Raw genomic sequence first — 7,507 nt, 5'->3', positions numbered from 1 at the left:
CGTAAGGACGAAGTACCCAAGAGTACCGCTAGGCCGCGCCTCTTTAGCTCAGTGGTAGAGCACTGGTCTAATAAACCAGGGGTCGTAAGTTCCATCCTCACAGGAGAAAGATGAATTTTGGAAATCAGTTGCGCGTCGTGGCCGTATAGCAAACAGTACCTGTGATGACGAACAATTAGCGACAGGCGTTTTTTTAAGAATCACTCTCAGATGCGATTAAGGCGAACGGCGCAGATAAAGCATTTGCCAAAGCGGTACAGCATAAGGTGGGACGAGGCAGTCTGAATTACATTTTATAGATGTATTTCTCACATATCTCAGAGCCTCTCGCGATATTCGTCGTCGTCGTCGTCGTCGTCGTCGTCGCCGCCGCCGCCGCCGCTTCTGCAGAAGTAGCAAATGGCAATCGTAGCAAATGCGGCGAGGGTCGCCCTGCCTTCGATTCCGAATGCACAAAGTGTGTGGTCTTGTTTCTCAGTCTATATTTGGTCGGTCTCGTCAGAGGTTGAATGTAACGAATGGGTGGGAAAGAGCAAGGGGCAGCGGCTGTGTAGAACGAAAACACAAATCCTCAGGGGTGTGAGCGTTTCGAGATGAGTCGTATACATGTAAATGTTGGTCGTCAGTGACCGTGTGGCCTAATGGATAAGGCGTCGGACTTCGGATCTGAAGGTTACAGGTTCGAATGCTGTCACGCTTGTGTTTTTCCAGTTCTGAAAAAGAAACATAACGTTTTAATGTAGCAATTGAGCAGTACGAAACCGTCTGAATGTTGCTGTTGACCATTTTTTGCTTGGAGATGCTCTTGAGCTTGAAACACACACAACAAGACCGGTGTTAACTAGCGAAATGGTCGGCAGAGTGCCGACACAGCGAGTTTTGACTATCACTTGCACATCTAAAACAACGTCGGAAAGTAACTCGTTCGGCTTTTGAGTCACATAAAGTATGTGCGTTAATTTTGACGCCACTAGCTCTGCATGTTGTCATGCAATTTCTTTACCTCTCAGAAAGGATTATGACATAAAAGTGAAGTACGTGACGAGTGTGACGTTAGGAAAACATTAGGCATCATGGAGAGATTCTGTATGGGGCCACCCAACCCAAACGAGTACTGTGTGACGTGCTACCCGGCAGGTATTCACCGAGGTAGCCGGCTAGCTCAGTCGGTAGAGCGTCAGACTCTTAATCCCAGGGTCGTGGGTTCGAGCCAGACGCTGGGCGGAACGGAATTTTGTTCCGCTGCAAGTGTAAATTACCGTTTTTCTGATTAACGAGATTTGATGGAAATAGCAACTTTAAACTTTGCCTACGTCTCTGTCAGTCGCAAGGAAGCTGTATTTGAAGGTGAAGGTGATTTTGTAGACATGTGTGAAAGACATGTTCTGAAATGCAAGTGTTGTTGTTTGGAGAGCACATCGGTTACGTGTCAGATGTGTAGCCAAGCAGTAATTTGTCGCCATAGCTGCAAATATTAGCCGGTAATATGAAGTGTTGTCAGCTAAAGTCTGATGATGCAGACGACCGTAAGGACGAAGTACCCAAGAGTACCGCTAGGCCGCGCCTCTTTAGCTCAGTGGTAGAGCATTGGTCTAATAAACCAGGGGTCGTAAGTTCCATCCTCACAGGAGAAATATGAATTTTGGAAATCAGTTGCGCGTCGTGGCCGTATAGCAAACAGTACCTGTGATGACGAACAATTAGCGACAGGCGTTTTTTTAAGAATCACTCTCAGATGCGATTAAGGCGAATGGCGCAGATAAAGCATTTGCCAAAGCGGTACAGCATAAGGTGGGACGAGGCAGTCTGAATTACATTTTATAGATGTATTTCTCACATATCTCAGAGCCTCTCGCGATATTCGTCGTCGTCGTCGTCGTCGTCGTCGCCGCCGCCGCCGCCGCTTCTGCAGAAGTAGCAAATGGCAATCGTAGCAAATGCGGCGAGGGTCGCCCTGCCTTCGATTCCGAATGCACAAAGTGTGTGGTCTTGTTTCTCAGTCTATATTTGGTCGGTCTCGTCAGAGGTTGAATGTAACGAATGGGTGGGAAAGAGCAAGGGGCAGCGGCTGTGTAGAACGAAAACACAAATCCTCAGGGGTGTGAGCGTTTCGAGATGAGTCGTATACATGTAAATGTTGGTCGTCAGTGACCGTGTGGCCTAATGGATAAGGCGTCGGACTTCGGATCTGAAGGTTACAGGTTCGAATGCTGTCACACTTGTGTTTTTCCAGTTCTGAAAAAGAAACATAACGTTTTAATGTAGCAATTGAGCAGTACGAAACCGTCTGAATGTTGCTGTTGACCATTTTTTGCTTGGAGATGCTCTTGAGCTTGAAACACACACAACAAGACCGGTGTTAACTAGCGAAATGGTCGGCAGAGTGCCGACACAGCGAGTTTTGACTATCACTTGCACATCTAAAACAACGTCGGAAAGTAACTCGTTCGGCTTTTGAGTCACATAAAGTATGTGCGTTAATTTTGACGCCACTAGCTCTGCATGTTGTCATGCAATTTCTTTACCTCTCAGAAAGGATTATGACATAAAAGTGAAGTACGTGACGAGTGTGACGTTAGGAAAACATTAGGCATCATGGAGAGATTCTGTATGGGGCCACCCAACCCAAACGAGTACTGTGTGACGTGCTACCCGGCAGGTATTCACCGAGGTAGCCGGCTAGCTCAGTCGGTAGAGCGTCAGACTCTTAATCCCAGGGTCGTGGGTTCGAGCCAGACGCTGGGCGGAACGGAATTTTGTTCCGCTGCAAGTGTAAATTACCGTTTTTCTGATTAACGAGATTTAATGGAAATAGCAACTTTAAACTTTGCCTACGTCTCTGTCAGTCGCAAGGAAGCTGTATTTGAAGGTGAAGGTGATTTTGTAGACATGTGTGAAAGACATGTTCTGAAATGCAAGTGTTGTTGTTTGGAGAGCACATCGGTTACGTGTCAGATGTGTAGCCAAGCAGTAATTTGTCGCCATAGCTGCAAATATTAGCCGGTAATATGAAGTGTTGTCAGCTAAAGTCTGATGATGCAGACGACCGTAAGGACGAAGTACCCAAGAGTACCGCTAGGCCGCGCCTCTTTAGCTCAGTGGTAGAGCATTGGTCTAATAAACCAGGGGTCGTAAGTTCCATCCTCACAGGAGAAATATGAATTTTGGAAATCAGTTGCGCGTCGTGGCCGTATAGCAAACAGTACCTGTGATGACGAACAATTAGCGACAGGCGTTTTTTTAAGAATCACTCTCAGATGCGATTAAGGCGAATGGCGCAGATAAAGCATTTGCCAAAGCGGTACAGCATAAGGTGGGACGAGGCAGTCTGAATTACATTTTATAGATGTATTTCTCACATATCTCAGAGCCTCTCGCGATATTCGTCGTCGTCGTCGTCGTCGTCGTCGTCGTCGCCGCCGCCGCCGCTTCTGCAGAAGTAGCAAATGGCAATCGTAGCAAATGCGGCGAGGGTCGCCCTGCCTTCGATTCCGAATGCACAAAGTGTGTGGTCTTGTTTCTCAGTCTATATTTGGTCGGTCTCGTCAGAGGTTGAATGTAACGAATGGGTGGGAAAGAGCAAGGGGCAGCGGCTGTGTAGAACGAAAACACAAATCCTCAGGGGTGTGAGCGTTTCGAGATGAGTCGTATACATGTAAATGTTGGTCGTCAGTGACCGTGTGGCCTAATGGATAAGGCGTCGGACTTCGGATCTGAAGGTTACAGGTTCGAATGCTGTCACACTTGTGTTTTTCCAGTTCTGAAAAAGAAACGTAACGTTTTAATGTAGCAATTGAGCAGTACGAAACCGTCTGAATGTTGCTGTTGACCATTTTTTGCTTGGAGATGCTCTTGAGCTTGAAACACACACAACAAGACCGGTGTTAACTAGCGAAATGGTCGGCAGAGTGCCGACACAGCGAGTTTTGACTATCACTTGCACATCTAAAACAACGTCGGAAAGTAACTCGTTCGGCTTTTGAGTCACATAAAGTATGTGCGTTAATTTTGACGCCACTAGCTCTGCATGTTGTCATGCAATTTCTTTACCTCTCAGAAAGGATTATGACATAAAAGTGAAGTACGTGACGAGTGTGACGTTAGGAAAACATTAGGCATCATGGAGAGATTCTGTATGGGGCCACCCAACCCAAACGAGTACTGTGTGACGTGCTACCCGGCAGGTATTCACCGAGGTAGCCGGCTAGCTCAGTCGGTAGAGCGTCAGACTCTTAATCCCAGGGTCGTGGGTTCGAGCCAGACGCTGGGCGGAACGGAATTTTGTTCCGCTGCAAGTGTAAATTACCGTTTTTCTGATTAACGAGATTTGATGGAAATAGCAACTTTAAACTTTGCCTACGTCTCTGTCAGTCGCAAGGAAGCTGTATTTGAAGGTGAAGGTGATTTTGTAGACATGTGTGAAAGACATGTTCTGAAATGCAAGTGTTGTTGTTTGGAGAGCACATCGGTTACGTGTCAGATGTGTAGCCAAGCAGTAATTTGTCGCCATAGCTGCAAATATTAGCCGGTAATATGAAGTGTTGTCAGCTAAAGTCTGATGATGCAGACGACCGTAAGGACGAAGTACCCAAGAGTACCGCTAGGCCGCGCCTCTTTAGCTCAGTGGTAGAGCATTGGTCTAATAAACCAGGGGTCGTAAGTTCCATCCTCACAGGAGAAATATGAATTTTGGAAATCAGTTGCGCGTCGTGGCCGTATAGCAAACAGTACCTGTGATGACGAACAATTAGCGACAGGCGTTTTTTTAAGAATCACTCTCAGATGCGATTAAGGCGAATGGCGCAGATAAAGCATTTGCCAAAGCGGTACAGCATAAGGTGGGACGAGGCAGTCTGAATTACATTTTATAGATGTATTTCTCACATATCTCAGAGCCTCTCGCGATATTCGTCGTCGTCGTCGTCGTCGTCGTCGTCGTCGCCGCCGCCGCCGCTTCTGCTGAAGTAGCAAATGGCAATCGTAGCAAATGCGGCGAGGGTCGCCCTGCCTTCGATTCCGAATGCACAAAGTGTGTGGTCTTGTTTCTCAGTCTATATTTGGTCGGTCTCGTCAGAGGTTGAATGTAACGAATGGGTGGGAAAGAGCAAGGGGCAGCGGCTGTGTAGAACGAAAACACAAATCCTCAGGGGTGTGAGCGTTTCGAGATGAGTCGTATACATGTAAATGTTGGTCGTCAGTGACCGTGTGGCCTAATGGATAAGGCGTCGGACTTCGGATCTGAAGGTTACAGGTTCGAATGCTGTCACACTTGTGTTTTTCCAGTTCTGAAAAAGAAACATAACGTTTTAATGTAGCAATTGAGCAGTACGAAACCGTCTGAATGTTGCTGTTGACCATTTTTTGCTTGGAGATGCTCTTGAGCTTGAAACACACACAACAAGACCGGTGTTAACTAGCGAAATGGTCGGCAGAGTGCCGACACAGCGAGTTTTGACTATCACTTGCACATCTAAAACAACGTCGGAAAGTAACTCGTTCGGCTTTTGAGTCACATAAAGTATGTGCGTTAATTTTGACGCCACTAGCTCTGCATGTTGTCATGCAATTTCTTTACCTCTCAGAAAGGATTATGACATAAAAGTGAAGTACGTGACGAGTGTGACGTTAGGAAAACATTAGGCATCATGGAGAGATTCTGTATGGGGCCACCCAACCCAAACGAGTACTGTGTGACGTGCTACCCGGCAGGTATTCACCGAGGTAGCCGGCTAGCTCAGTCGGTAGAGCGTCAGACTCTTAATCCCAGGGTCGTGGGTTCGAGCCAGACGCTGGGCGGAACGGAATTTTGTTCCGCTGCAAGTGTAAATTACCGTTTTTCTGATTAACGAGATTTAATGGAAATAGCAACTTTAAACTTTGCCTACGTCTCTGTCAGTCGCAAGGAAGCTGTATTTGAAGGTGAAGGTGATTTTGTAGACATGTGTGAAAGACATGTTCTGAAATGCAAGTGTTGTTGTTTGGAGAGCACATCGGTTACGTGTCAGATGTGTAGCCAAGCAGTAATTTGTCGCCATAGCTGCAAATATTAGCCGGTAATATGAAGTGTTGTCAGCTAAAGTCTGATGATGCAGACGACCGTAAGGACGAAGTACCCAAGAGTACCGCTAGGCCGCGCCTCTTTAGCTCAGTGGTAGAGCATTGGTCTAATAAACCAGGGGTCGTAAGTTCCATCCTCACAGGAGAAATATGAATTTTGGAAATCAGTTGCGCGTCGTGGCCGTATAGCAAACAGTACCTGTGATGACGAACAATTAGCGACAGGCGTTTTTTTAAGAATCACTCTCAGATGCGATTAAGGCGAATGGCGCAGATAAAGCATTTGCCAAAGCGGTACAGCATAAGGTGGGACGAGGCAGTCTGAATTACATTTTATAGATGTATTTCTCACATATCTCAGAGCCTCTCGCGATATTCGTCGTCGTCGTCGTCGTCGTCGTCGTCGTCGCCGCCGCCGCCGCTTCTGCAGAAGTAGCAAATGGCAATCGTAGCAAATGCGGCGAGGGTCGCCCTGCCTTCGATTCCGAATGCACAAAGTGTGTGGTCTTGTTTCTCAGTCTTTATTTGGTCGGTCTCGTCAGAGGTTGAATGTAACGAATGGGTGGGAAAGAGCAAGGGGCAGCGGCTGTGTAGAACGAAAACACAAATCCTCAGGGGTGTGAGCGTTTCGAGATGAGTCGTATACATGTAAATGTTGGTCGTCAGTGACCGTGTGGCCTAATGGATAAGGCGTCGGACTTCGGATCTGAAGGTTACAGGTTCGAATGCTGTCACGCTTGTGTTTTTCCAGTTCTGAAAAAGAAACATAACGTTTTAATGTAGCAATTGAGCAGTACGAAACCGTCTGAATGTTGCTGTTGACCATTTTTTGCTTGGAGATGCTCTTGAGCTTGAAACACACACAACAAGACCGGTGTTAACTAGCGAAATGGTCGGCAGAGTGCCGACACAGCGAGTTTTGACTATCACTTGCACATCTAAAACAACGTCGGAAAGTAACTCGTTCGGCTTTTGAGTCACATAAAGTATGTGCGTTAATTTTGACGCCACTAGCTCTGCATGTTGTCATGCAATTTCTTTACCTCTCAGAAAGGATTATGACATAAAAGTGAAGTACGTGACGAGTGTGACGTTAGGAAAACATTAGGCATCATGGAGAGATTCTGTATGGGGCCACCCAACCCAAACGAGTACTGTGTGACGTGCTACCCGGCAGGTATTCACCGAGGTAGCCGGCTAGCTCAGTCGGTAGAGCGTCAGACTCTTAATCCCAGGGTCGTGGGTTCGAGCCAGACGCTGGGCGGAACGGAATTTTGTTCCGCTGCAAGTGTAAATTACCGTTTTTCTGATTAACGAGATTTAATGGAAATAGCAACTTTAAACTTTGCCTACGTCTCTGTCAGTCGCAAGGAAGCTGTATTTGAAGGTGAAGGTGATTTTGTAGACATGTGTGAAAGACATGTTCTGAAATGCAAGTGTTGTTGTTTTG

This window comes from Schistocerca gregaria, unplaced genomic scaffold (assembly GCF_023897955.1).
Source record: "Schistocerca gregaria isolate iqSchGreg1 unplaced genomic scaffold, iqSchGreg1.2 ptg000038l, whole genome shotgun sequence".
NCBI lineage: Eukaryota > Metazoa > Arthropoda > Insecta > Orthoptera > Acrididae > Schistocerca > Schistocerca gregaria.
The sequence above is the reverse complement of the archived record's forward strand: the minus strand, read 5'-3'. Positions refer to the sequence as shown.